This window comes from Hordeum vulgare, chromosome 6H (assembly GCF_904849725.1).
Source record: "Hordeum vulgare subsp. vulgare chromosome 6H, MorexV3_pseudomolecules_assembly, whole genome shotgun sequence".
Lineage (NCBI taxonomy): Eukaryota > Viridiplantae > Streptophyta > Magnoliopsida > Poales > Poaceae > Hordeum > Hordeum vulgare.
The window spans coordinates 202,726,237-202,738,884 of NC_058523.1; the positions used below are offsets into that span (position 1 = coordinate 202,726,237).

Below are 12,648 nucleotides of genomic sequence, written 5' to 3' on the forward strand. Positions count from 1 at the left end.
TCCAAAAGGTAATAGATGCGGTAGAACGATGAACTCGTTGCTCTCGTGCTTCAAAAGATAGTCTCCTCAACACTCAATCATTCTCTCACGGATTTGGCACGGGTGGAAGAGATTGATTTGGTGGAAAGGAAATTGGGGAGGGTAGAGATCAAGTTTATAATGGATGGATTGGAATATCTTGATCTCAACATATGAGTAGGTGGCTCTCTCTAAAAAAAATGGATATGGCAAGTGTGTGTGTGTGTGTTCTGAGTGCTTCCTTTGCGAATGAGAGGTCGTGGATGGGTATATATAGACATATCCTAAAATCCAAACGTTACAACGTTATTGCCCAACTTGGTGAAACAGAAATGAATCTCGGTGGCACCGAGTTGCACTAAATGTTGTAACTTTTGAATTCTCGGTGAGACCGATACAGGAATCTCGGTAGTATCAATATGGTGACCTAAGACAGTTTCCAAATCTCGGTGAGACCGATTTCAGAACTCGGAAATTCTGATTCTTGAAATCGACATACCAGAAAGTTGGTCACTGATTTTTGGTGGCACCAAAGTGAAAGTTGGTGGTACCGATATTCTAGGGTTTGGCATAGGTTGTGTCTCTCGAAAAATAGGTAGGGTCGAGTGGAAATTGTTGGTGGAATGATTTTATTTTTAGGCTTTGGACAAAGAATTTTGTAGGGAATGGTGAGTATTTTTGGTGGCTATCTCTAAGCACTTGAGCAACCATTTCATCATACATACCTCACCCACTTTTAATAGTATTGTCTTTCCTATGGACTCAAATGTGATTTCTCACAAATATAAAATGTAGAGTCTTGAAGCTTGAATATTGGCCAATCATATTCCTTTTCTTGCATCAAGGGGTATCTCCTCACAATCCTTTAGCCAATGCATCTTTGAAATATACTTGGATAGAATCATTAGTTCAATGACACGTATGTTGTTATTAATTACCAAAACCGCCTTAGGGAGAAATTGTGCTTTCACATTGGAGTAAAATCCAGTAAAAAATTGCAACCACATCAAGTTACTCATCAATCATAATCTCTTTGTGTTGCAGGTTTCTATGACATGTATGACCTGGAGAGCTACTCCATGTGGTTTCGCGACTTCAAGTACAACGAGGAGAACACCGTGTCCTTTGTGACGATGAACAAGGTATTGGGGAACGTTGCATGGGAAACAAAAAATTTCCTACACACACGAAGACATATCATGGTGATGTTAATCTACGAGAGGGAGATCAGATCCACATACCCTTGTAGATCACTAAGCGGGAAGCATTAAGAAACGCGGTTGATGTAGTGAAACAGCTTCGTGATTCAAATCACCGTTGTCTCACGATCCGTTCTGATCTAGCGCCGAACAGACGGCACCTCCGCGTTCAGCACACGTACAGCTCGATGATGATCTCTACCTTCTTGATCCAGCAAGAGAGACAGGGAAGTAGATGAGTTCTCCGGCAGCGTGACGGCGCGCCGATGATGGTGACGATCTATTCCTGCACGGCTCCGCCCGAGCTCCGCAAAAACCGATCTAGAGGAAAAACTAAGAAGTAGAGGTTTAGGCTTGCACGTGGAAAAGTTGTTTTTCAAAAACCCTAAAACCTCTAGTATATATAGGAGGAGGGGAGGGGCTAGCCTTGGGGCTCAAGGGAGCACCTAGGGCGCTGGCCCAGAGAGGAGGAGGAGACTCCAACTCCAATTCGGTTTGGGAAGGAGGAGTCCCCTCCTTCCTTCCCACCTCCCTCTCTTTTTTTCCTTTGGTTTTTTTATCCTAGCCGACATAACCCACGTGGGCTGGACTCAACAGCCCACTAAGGGCTGGTGCGCCACCCTTGGGATATTAGGCTCACTGCCGGGTGGGTGGGCCCCTCCCGGTAAAAACTCAGAACTCATTCGTCACTCCCGGTACACTGCTGGTAATGTCCAAAATCTTTCCGGAGACCAAATGAAACAATCCAATATGTCAATCTTCGTTTCCGGACCATTCCGGAAACCCTCGTGATGTCCGTGATCTCATTCGGGACTCCGAACAACCTTCGGTCACCAACACCTATAACTCAACTATACCGAAACGTCATCGAACCTTAAGTGTGCAGACCCTGCGGGTTCGAGAACTATGCAGACATGACCTGAGACACTCCCTGGTCAATATCCAACAACGGTACCTGGATGTCCATATTGGATCCTACATATTCCCCGAAGATCTTATCGGTTGAACCTCTGCGCCAAGGATTCATATAATCCCGTATATCATTCCCTTTGTCCTTCGGTATGTTACTTGCCCGAGATTTGATCGTCGGTATCCCTATACCTATTTGAATCTCGTTACTGGCAAGTCTCTACTTGTTCCGTAATACAAGATCCCATGAATAACACATTAGCCACATTGCTTGCAAGGCTTGTATGTGATGTTGTATTACCGAGTGGGCCCCGAGATACCTCAACGTCACACGGAGTGACAAATCCTAATCGTGATCCATGCTAACTCAACGGACACCTTCGGAGATACCTATAGAGCAGCTTTATAGTCACCCAGTAACGTTGTGACAGATACACACAAGGTATTCCTTCGGTGTCAGTGAGTTACATGATCTCATGGTCATAGGAATGAACACTTGACACGCAGAAAACAATAGCAACAAAATGACACGATCACAAGCTACGTTCATAGTTTGGGTCTTGTCCATCACATCATTCTCGTGATGATGTGATCTAGTCATCAAGTGACAACGCTTGCATATGGTCAGAAAACCTTAACCATCCTTGATCAACTTGCTAGTCAACTAGAGGCTTACTATGGACATTGTTTTGTCCATATATCCACACATGTATCTAAGCTTTCATTCAATACAATTATAGCATGGATAATAAACTATTATATTGAAAAAGGAAATATAATAATAACTATTTTATCATTGCCTCTAGGGCATATTTCCAACAGTCTCTCACTTGCACTAGATTCAATAATCTAGTCTCACATCGCTATGCGATTTACATAGGAATGAATCTAACACCCATACAGTTTCATGCTTCGCTCGTGGAAGAGGTTTAGTCAGAGGATCTACAACACTCAGATCTGTGTGCACTTTGCAAATATTTACATCCTCTCCATCGACATAGTCGCGGATGAGGTTGAAGTGTTGTTTGATGTGTCTAGTCTTCTTGTGAAACCTTGGTTCCTTTGCTAGAGAAATGGCACCAGTGTTGTCACAGAACAGAGTTATTGGATTTTCTTCATCCAGACACCCTCCTTAGCTGCCTCCAAGATAGCCATGTACTCCACGTCACATGTAGAAGCTGCTACGACGCTTTGCTTGGAACTGCACCAGCTTACCACACCGCCATTAAGAATAAATATGTATCCAGTGTGAGACTTAGAGTCATCCGGATCAGTGTTAAAGCTTGCATCAACGTAACCCTTTACGACGAGCTCTTCGTCACCTTCATAAACGAGAAACATTTCCTTAGTCCTTTTGAGGTACTTCAGAATATTCTTGACCGCCGCCCAGTGTTCCACTCCTGGATCACTTTTAAACCTGCCTGCCATACTTATGGCCAGGCTGACGTCCGGTCTAGTGCTCAACATTCCATACATGATAGACCCTATGGCTGAAGCATAGGGGACGGTACTCATATTTTCTCTATCTTCCGCAGTTACTGGACACTGAGTATTACTCAACTTTATACCTTGTAACACTGGCAAGAACCCCTTCTTGGAATGCTCCATTTTGAACTTATTCAAAACTTTATCAAGGTATGTGCTTTGTGAAAGTCCTATTAGGCGCCTCGATCTATCCCTATAGATCTTAATGCCTAATAAGTAAGCAGCTTCTCCTAGGTCTTTCATTGAAAAACATTTGTTCAAGTAATCCTTTACGCTCTCTAAAAACTCCACATTGTTTCCAATCAGTAATATGTCATCCACATATAATATTAGAAACGCTACAGAGCTCCCACTCATTTTCTTGTAAATACAAGATTCTCCAACAACTTGTATAAACCCAAATGCCTTGATCACCTCATCAAAGCGCTTATTCCAACTCCGAGATGCTTGCACCAGTCCATAAATGGCTCGACGGAGCTTGCATACTTTGTTAGCATTCTTTGGATCGACAAAACCTTCAGGTTGCATCATACACAACTCTTCCTTAAGAAAACCATTAAGGAATGTTGTTTTGACATCCATCTCAGCTATTGCTAACATGATTCGAACGGACTTAAGCATCGCTACCAGTGAGAACGTCTCATCGTAGTCAACTCCTTGAACTTGTGAAAAACCCTTTGCCACAATACGAGCTTTATAAACGGTTGCACTACCGTCCGCGTTCGTCTTCTTCTTAAAGATCCATTTGTTCTAAATAGCCTTGCGACCTTCAGGTAATACTTCCAAAGTTCATACTTTGTTTTCATACATAGATCCTATCTCGGACTTCATGGCCTCTAACCATTTGTTGGAATCTAGGCCCACCATTGCTTCTTCATAATTCGCAGGCTCATTGTTGTCTAACAACAAGATAGATAAGACAGGATTCCCGTACCACTCAGGAGCAGTACGTGATCTTGTGAACCTACGAAGTCCGATAGTAACATGATTCGAAGCTTCATGATCATCACCATTACATTCCTCTACAACAGGTGTTGCCTCGACAGAGATTTCTCTCTGCCCTGTGCCACCATCCTGTTGGAGCACAGGTTCCACAACCTCATCAAGTTCTATCTTCCTCCCACTCAATTCTTTCGAGAGAAACTCCTTCTCAAGCAAAGCTTTGTTCTTAGCAACAAACAGTTTGCTCTCGGACTGAGATAGAAGGTGTACCCAAGTATCTCTTTTGGGTAACCTATGAAGACGCACTTTTCCGCTTTGGGTTCCAGCTTTTCAGGCTAAAGCTTTTTGACATAAGCATCGCATCCCCAAACTTTAAGAAACGACAACTTTGGCTTCTTGCCATGCCATAGCTCATATGGTGTCGTCTCAACGGATTTTGATGGTGCCCTATTTAAAGTGAATGCAGCTGTCTCTAATGCATAACCCCAAAACGATAATAGCAAATGATAAGAGGCATCATAGATCGCACCATATATAACAAAGTACGATTACGACGTTCGGACACACCATTACGATGTGGTGTTCCAGGCGGTGTCAACTGTGAAACGATTCCACATTGTCTTAAGTGAGCACCAAACTCTACTCAGATATTCGCCCCCTCGAGCAGATCGTAGGACGTTGATCTTCTTGTTACGATGGTTTTCAACTTCACTCTAAAATTGCTTGAACTTTTCAAACGTTTCAAACATGTGCTTCATCAAGTATATATATCCATACCTACTCAAATCATCAGTGAAGGTGAGAAAATAATGATATTCGCCGCGTGCCTCCACACTCATTGGACCGAACACATAAGTATGTATGATCTCCAACAAGTCACTTGCATGCTCCATTGTTCCGGAGAACGGAGTCTTAGTCATCTTGCCCATGAGGCATGGTTCACACGTGTCAAGTGATTCAAAATCAAGTGACTCCAAAAGTCCATCAGCATGGAGCTTCTTCATGCGCTTTACACCAATATGACCTAAGCGGCAGTGGCACAAAAAGGTGGCGCTATCATTGTTAACCCTACATCTTTTGGTCTCAATGTTATGTATATGTGTATCATCACAATCAAGATTCAATATGAACAAACCCCTCACACTGGGTGCATGACCATAAAAGATATTACTCATAAAATAGAACAACCATTATTCTCTGACTTAAATGAGTAACTGTCTCGCAATAAACAAGATCCACATATAATGTTCATGCTTAACGCAGGAACTAAATAACAATTATTTAAGTTCGTAACTAATCCAAATGGTAACCGAAGTGAGATTGTGCCGATGGCGATTGCATCAACCTTGGAACCATTTCCCACGCGCATCATCACTTCATCCTTTGCCAGCCTTCGTTTATTCCACAGTTCCTGCTTTGAGTTGCGAATATGAGAAATAGAACTGATATCAAATACCCAGGCACTACTACGAGAGTTGGTTAGGTACACATCAATAACATGTATATCACATATACCTAGTTTGGCGTTGGCCGCCTTCTTCTCAGCCAAATACTTGGGGCAGTTGCGATTCCAGTGACCCATGCCCTTACAATAATAGCACTCTGTTTCCGGCTTAGGTCCAGCCTTGGGTTTCTTCGTTGGATTGGGAATAGTTTTGCCGCTCTTCTTGGAGTTACCCTTCTTGCCTTTGCCGTTTCTCTTGAAACCAGTGGTCTTATTGATCATCAACACTTGGTGTTCTTTCCGGAGTTCTGACTCTGCGACTTTCAGCATCGCGAATAACTCGTCGGTGACTTGTTCATCCCTTGCATGTTATAGTTCAACACAAAGCTCTTATAGCTAGGTGGCAGTGATTGAAGAATTCTGTCAGTGATAGCCTCTTGTGGAAGTTCAACTCCCAGCTCAGCTAGACGGTTTGAGTACCCAGACGTTTTGAGCACATGTTCAGTGACAGACGAATTCTCCTACATCTTGCAAGCATAGACTGATCAGGGTTGCTACTGCGTGAGGCATTGATCTTCAACATAAAATATTGCAAAGTGGACTTAGACTATGTTCAATATAATTAGAGCTTAACTAATCAAATTACTAATAAACTCCCACTCAAGTAGATATCCCTCTAGTTACTTGAGTGTGGCATGATCCAAATTCACTAACTCAAGTCCGATCATCACGTGAGTTGAGTGTAGTTTCAGTGGTAAACATCTCTATGCTAATCATATCAACTATACGGTTCATGCTCGACCTTTCGGTCTCTTGTGTTCTCAGGCCATGTCCGCACATTCTAGACTCGTCAATTTTAACCCGAGTGTTCCGCGTGTGCAACTATTTTGCACCCGTTGTATGTGAACGTTGAGTCTATCACACCCGATCATCACGTGGTGTCTCGAAACGACGAACTTTCATAGCGGTGCACAGTCGGGGAGAACAAAATTTTATCTTGAAATTTAGTGAGGGATCACCTTATAATGCTACCATCGTTCTAAGCAAGATAAGGTGCATAAAAGGATTAACATCACATGCAATTCATAAGTGACATGATATGGCCATGATCTTGTGCTTCTTAATCTCCATCACCAAAGCACTGGCATGATCTTCATCGTCACCGGCGCCACACCATGATCTCCATCATCATGATCTCCATCATCATGCCACCATCGAGGTTGTCGTGCTATGTATGCTATTACTACTAAAGCTACAACCTAGCAATATAGTAAACGCATCTGCAAACACAAACGTTAGTTTAAAGACAACCCTATGGCTCCTGCCGGTTGCCGTAGCATCGACGTGCAAGTCGATATTTAAATATTACAACATGATCTTCTCATACATCCAATATATCACATCATGTCTTTGACCATATCACATCACATGCATACCCTACAAAAACAAGTTAGACGTCCTCTAATTTGTTGTTGCATGTTTTACGTGGCTGCTATGGGTATCTAGTATGATCGTATCTTACTTACGCAAAACCACAATGGAGATGTGCAGATTGCTATTTAACCTTTCTCCAAGGATCGCCTCGGTCAAATCCAATTCAACTAAAGTTGAAGAAAACAGGCACCCGCCATTCATCTTTATGCAACGAGTTGCATGTTAGTCGATGAAACCGGTCTCTTGTAAGCGTACGAGTATGGTTGGTCCGGGCCGCTTCAATCCAACAATACCGCCGAATCGAGAAAATACTAAGGAATGCAACAAATCAAACATCAACGCCCACAAAAACTTTTGTGTTCTACTCGAGATTACATCTACGCATGAACCTAGCTCATGATGCCACTATTGGGGAATGTTGCATGGGAAACTAAAAATTTCCTACGCACACGAAGACCTATCATGCTGATATTCATCTACGAGAGGGAGATCGGGTCCACATACCATTGTAGATAGCTAAGCAAGAAGCGTTAAGAAACGCAGTTGATGTAGTGGAACAGCTTCGTGATTCAAATCAGCACCGTCCCACGATACGTTTCGATCTAGCGCCGAACGGACGGCACCTCTGCGTTCAACACACGTACAGCTTGATGACAATCTCCGCCTTCTTGATCCAGTAAGAGAGATGGGGAGGTAGATCAGTTCTCCGGAAGTGTGACGGTGCGCCGGTGATGGTGATGATCTATTCCTGCAGGGCTCCGCCCGAGCTCAGCAAAAAACCGATCTAGAGGAAAAACTACGAAGTAGAAGTCTAGGGTTGCACGTGGCAAAGTTGTTTTTCAAAAACCCTAAAACCTCTAGTATATATAGGAGGAGGGGAGGGGCTAGCCTTGGGGCTCAAGGGAGCCCCTAGGGCACCGGCCGAGAGACGAGGAGGAGACTCCAACTCCAATTCGGTTTGGGAAGGAGGAGTCCCTCCTTCCTTCCCACCTCCCTCTCTTTTTTCTTTTCTTTTCCTTTGTTTTTTTCTCCTAGCCGACATAGCCCACTTGGGCTCGACTCACCAGCCCACTAAGGGCTGGTGCGCCACCCTTGGGCTATTAGGCTCACTCCCGGGTGGGTGGGCCCCTCCCGGCAAAAACTCGGAACCTATTCGTCACTCCCGGTACACTGTCGGTAATGCCCGAAATCTTTCCGAAGACCAAATGAAACAATCCTATATATCAATCTTCGTTTCCGGACCATTCCGTAAACCCTCATGACGTCCGTGATCTCATCCGAGAATCCGAACAACCTTCGGTCACCAACACCTATAACTCAACTATACCGAAACATCATCGAACCTTAAGTGTGCAAACCCTGCGGTTTCGAGAACTATGCAGACATGACCTGAGACACTCCCCAGTCAATATCCAACAGCGGGACCTGTATGTCCATATTGGATCCTACATATTCCATGAAGATCTTATCGGTTGAACCTTTGTGCCAAGGATTCATATAATTCTGTATATCATTCCCTTTGACCTTCGGTATGTTACTTGCCCGAGATTTGATCGTCGGTATCCCTATACCTATTTCAATCTCATTACCGGCAAGTCTCTTTACTCGTTCCATAATACAATATCCCATGACTAACACATTAGCCACTTTGCTTGTAAGGCTTATATGTGATGTTGTATTACCGAGTGGGCCCCGAGATACCTCTCCGTCATACGGAGTGACAAATCCGAGTCTTGATCCATGCTAACTCAACGGACACCTTCGGGGATACCTGTAGAGCACCTTTATAGTCACCCAGTAACGTTGCGACGTTTGATACACACAAGGTATTCCTCCAGTGTCAGTGAGTTACATGATCTCATGGTCATAGGAATGAATACTTGACACGCAGAAAACAATGGCAACAAAATGACACGATCATATGCTACGTTCATAGTTTGGGTCTTGTCCATCACATCATTCTCCTAATGATGTGATCCAGTCATCAAGTGGCAACACTTGTATATGGTCAGAAAACCTTAACCATCCTTGATCAACTGGCTAGTCAACTAGAGGCTTACTAGGGCATTGTTTTGTCTATATATCCACACATGTAGCTAAGCTTTCATTCAATACAATTATAGCATGGATAATAAACGATTATCTTGAAACAGGAAATATAATAATAACTATTTTATCATTGCCTCTAGGGCATATTTCTAACACAAGGTGCGTGGATTCCTGCAACTGATGGACTTGTGCCGCAAGTACGCTTTTTGGAAGATGCTTGTGATGGGCTCCGAACCACCTTTCAAGGGCAAGGGGCTTTGGCTCTTCCAAGACCTTGGTATCCCAAGTTTTTCATGGACGAGGTGTATGACATGGCCCTCTATGACTGGACAAAGGTTGATCTCTGTGATGCGGCGCAGAAGGAGCGCGCGAGCACCATGATTGAGGACCTAGAGCCGTTCGAGGGCAGGACGTTGTTGGATGCGAAATGCTTCAAATGATATGTGCTCTTTAGGTTGCGAGACTCAGGAGATGAGTTGTTTATATTTTGATCATAATTAGTTAATATAGTTAAAGATTATGGATTCTAATAGGAGATCTGCAATATAATACAGTGCTTACTTCAGTTAATTTTTTGTGGTGTTAAAAGAGTTTTGGCCAGATTTTAGTTTTTGTCTTAAATGGAGAAATTTGTGCATGTCTAGTCTATGATAATATTGTTGATATGATTCTCTTTGGTGTTTGCTGTGTTGGTCCTTTCTCTTTGATAATTGAACCATTCAGTGCGTCCAACGAAAGATGTTTTCTTGGCTCATGAATGAATGCTTGGCGCTGTTATGTGCGCATTTGGTAGGTGTAGTTGCAGGGGCTGGCCCATGGAACCCGGGTAAAGAAGGCTCGATTAAGGTAAAATAGGTAAAAAACTAATATCTGCACTTAGTTTGGTTGCATGCATACACTCTAGACTGCATGAGGTGTCACTCAAGGCATGTTGTTTGGTTGTCCACTTGTGTATGTGCAAACACACAGCCTGTTGTTTGGTGACATGCACCGCCTATTGTCTGGTAACCTTTCTAGCGTGATGGTGATGTTACCAGCACACAACGGTCTCAGAAAGAACACACATAACTGAACATAATAGTAATATTGTGCCAGAATTAAAGCACACCAGTTTAAATGTAAAGCAGTTTGAGATTAAACTAAAAGGAGTTGGAGCTTGTCAGGGTTGTCCTAGGTGTTCACGGCGAAGGTGTAACGCCCTGAACACACCCGCCGACGGTCGTTACTCCTGGCGGGATCTAGACTGGCCCCACATATCAATACTACTCTTTTCTATGCACTTTGTCCTCACTCATGCACACACGGGATCAACTTCCCGATCACCCATCCTAGAACTACTCCAAGCCAAGCACGCTTAACCTGGGAGTTCTGTTCGAATGGGCTCCCGGAAAAGAAGGAATTCCTTATCGATATGAGTAGTTTACCATCCCTAATAAGCTAGGCTATCACAGAAGGCTTCGTGGTGCTTCCCACATCTGGTCACCACTTCAATGCCATCATCATTGAACACGGTGACCTTGAGTGTGTCACGACTTAGCAGCTTGAAGGTCACCATGAAGTCTATCTCGATATGCTGCACGACGGCGAAGGTGACCCAACCCTGATCGAGGGTGGCCCTGCCATTCAACAACCAGACAGTCACCCTCCTGGGGAAGCCAATGTTCGTCTTCAGCTTGAACTCCTATGGCACACGAGAAGTGCTTCATGAAATCCAGCGGCATAGGTATGGCCTCCAACCGTGGGGCCATGATCACCTTGTAGAAGTTGGTTGGCCCTCCCACCTCATGGTAGTGGTCGTAGTTCTGGCGCTTGCTGCTCGGGGGCTCCTCCGACTGGTCGTTGTCCCAGCCACGGGTCCGGACGGGCATCACCTACGATGGTGGCACCACGTCCTTGCCCTTTTCTTTCTCCTTTGGTGGAACCGCCTCCTTCCCCTTGCTCTATGTGTCGATCTGCATTACGAAGAGATTCAAATGGCTAGGATCTGCAATATGAACGTAGCAACATCGTCATTAACAACTATCGCCCAGAATCCCTTTATTTACCCAGCCTAAACTCTGGTCACCACTCCACCACCCCACATATCTGTCTCTCACTCTTTCTCCAACCCGTCGACATGGACTCCAACTCCAACCCCTTCCCTTGGGGCATTGGATGGAGGGCATTCTTCCTAGGGTGCTCACTCGATAACTGTTGGGGAAATTATCTGTTATGTGACCCGCCCTGGTTGGGCCGGGTCACCAAGCGGGCGACTCATCCATTGGCGATTTAAGCCTTGGCCCAATAAAGCCCAGGAGCTAGATGGCGGTTCAGGATCTTGGTGAAGAGTCGATCATTGGGAAGGTCTTCAAGTCTTGGAAAGCACGGCGACTTAGAGATAGGAAGAACCATGACTTGCGTAATGGCAAGGACTCTTGTACACCTTAGGGACTCGACCTGTATATAAAGGCGAGTCCCGGGGAAAGAGAAGGCAGGTTATAAATCATCGAGAGCTAGGTCAGGCGAGTTACGCCCTCCTTGTAATCGAAACATCATCAATACAACACAAAGCAGGACGTAGGCTTTTACCTCCTCACGAGGGGTCGAACCTTGCTAAATCTCTGCCTCGCTGCCGTTCAACCCCGTTGAGTCGCCACCAAGGTGCGATGGCTCCAACACTAAGTCCTTTCACGAGGACATCTGCTGTGACAAAACCATGACAGTTGGTGCCCACCGTGGGGCCTGCGCACGATGGAGTTGAGTTCTCAAAGGGAGCCCTACCAGGGTCAGGGAGCTATGCGGCGGGGCTCATGACTCGGAGCCGCCGCGGAAAGTACTACATCAACAACTCGCTGTGGGGGGCCGAGGCCGATTCAATCGAATCCAGCTACAGAGTCCCCTTCGGCAAGATCAACATCTTTGTCGGCATGGTTGGATCGCCTGCGCCTGAGCCGGACATCTTCACCGACATCGTCGAGCCGGCCAGGTATGTCCGCCCTGTTGTGACGCCAAACCTAACCCGCCCGGTTTTTGTTGGTTTCACACAGGGATCTGAGGAACCGTAATGATCGACGACTCAGGAGACTACGCCGGTCAACACTGATGACGAATCATCCATGGGCGACTCAGATTCAATTCAGTCTCTACACGGGGGCTGCCTCGGAGGCCTGTCACTGGCAATGGACCCCG

General features: G+C 44.9%; 1 pseudogene; it reads left to right on the forward strand.

The window, feature by feature from the left end:
* Window positions 1-281: 281 nt before the first annotated feature.
* Window positions 282-9,920, forward strand: LOC123405304 (annotated as a pseudogene).
* Window positions 9,921-12,648: the final 2,728 nt, after the last annotated feature.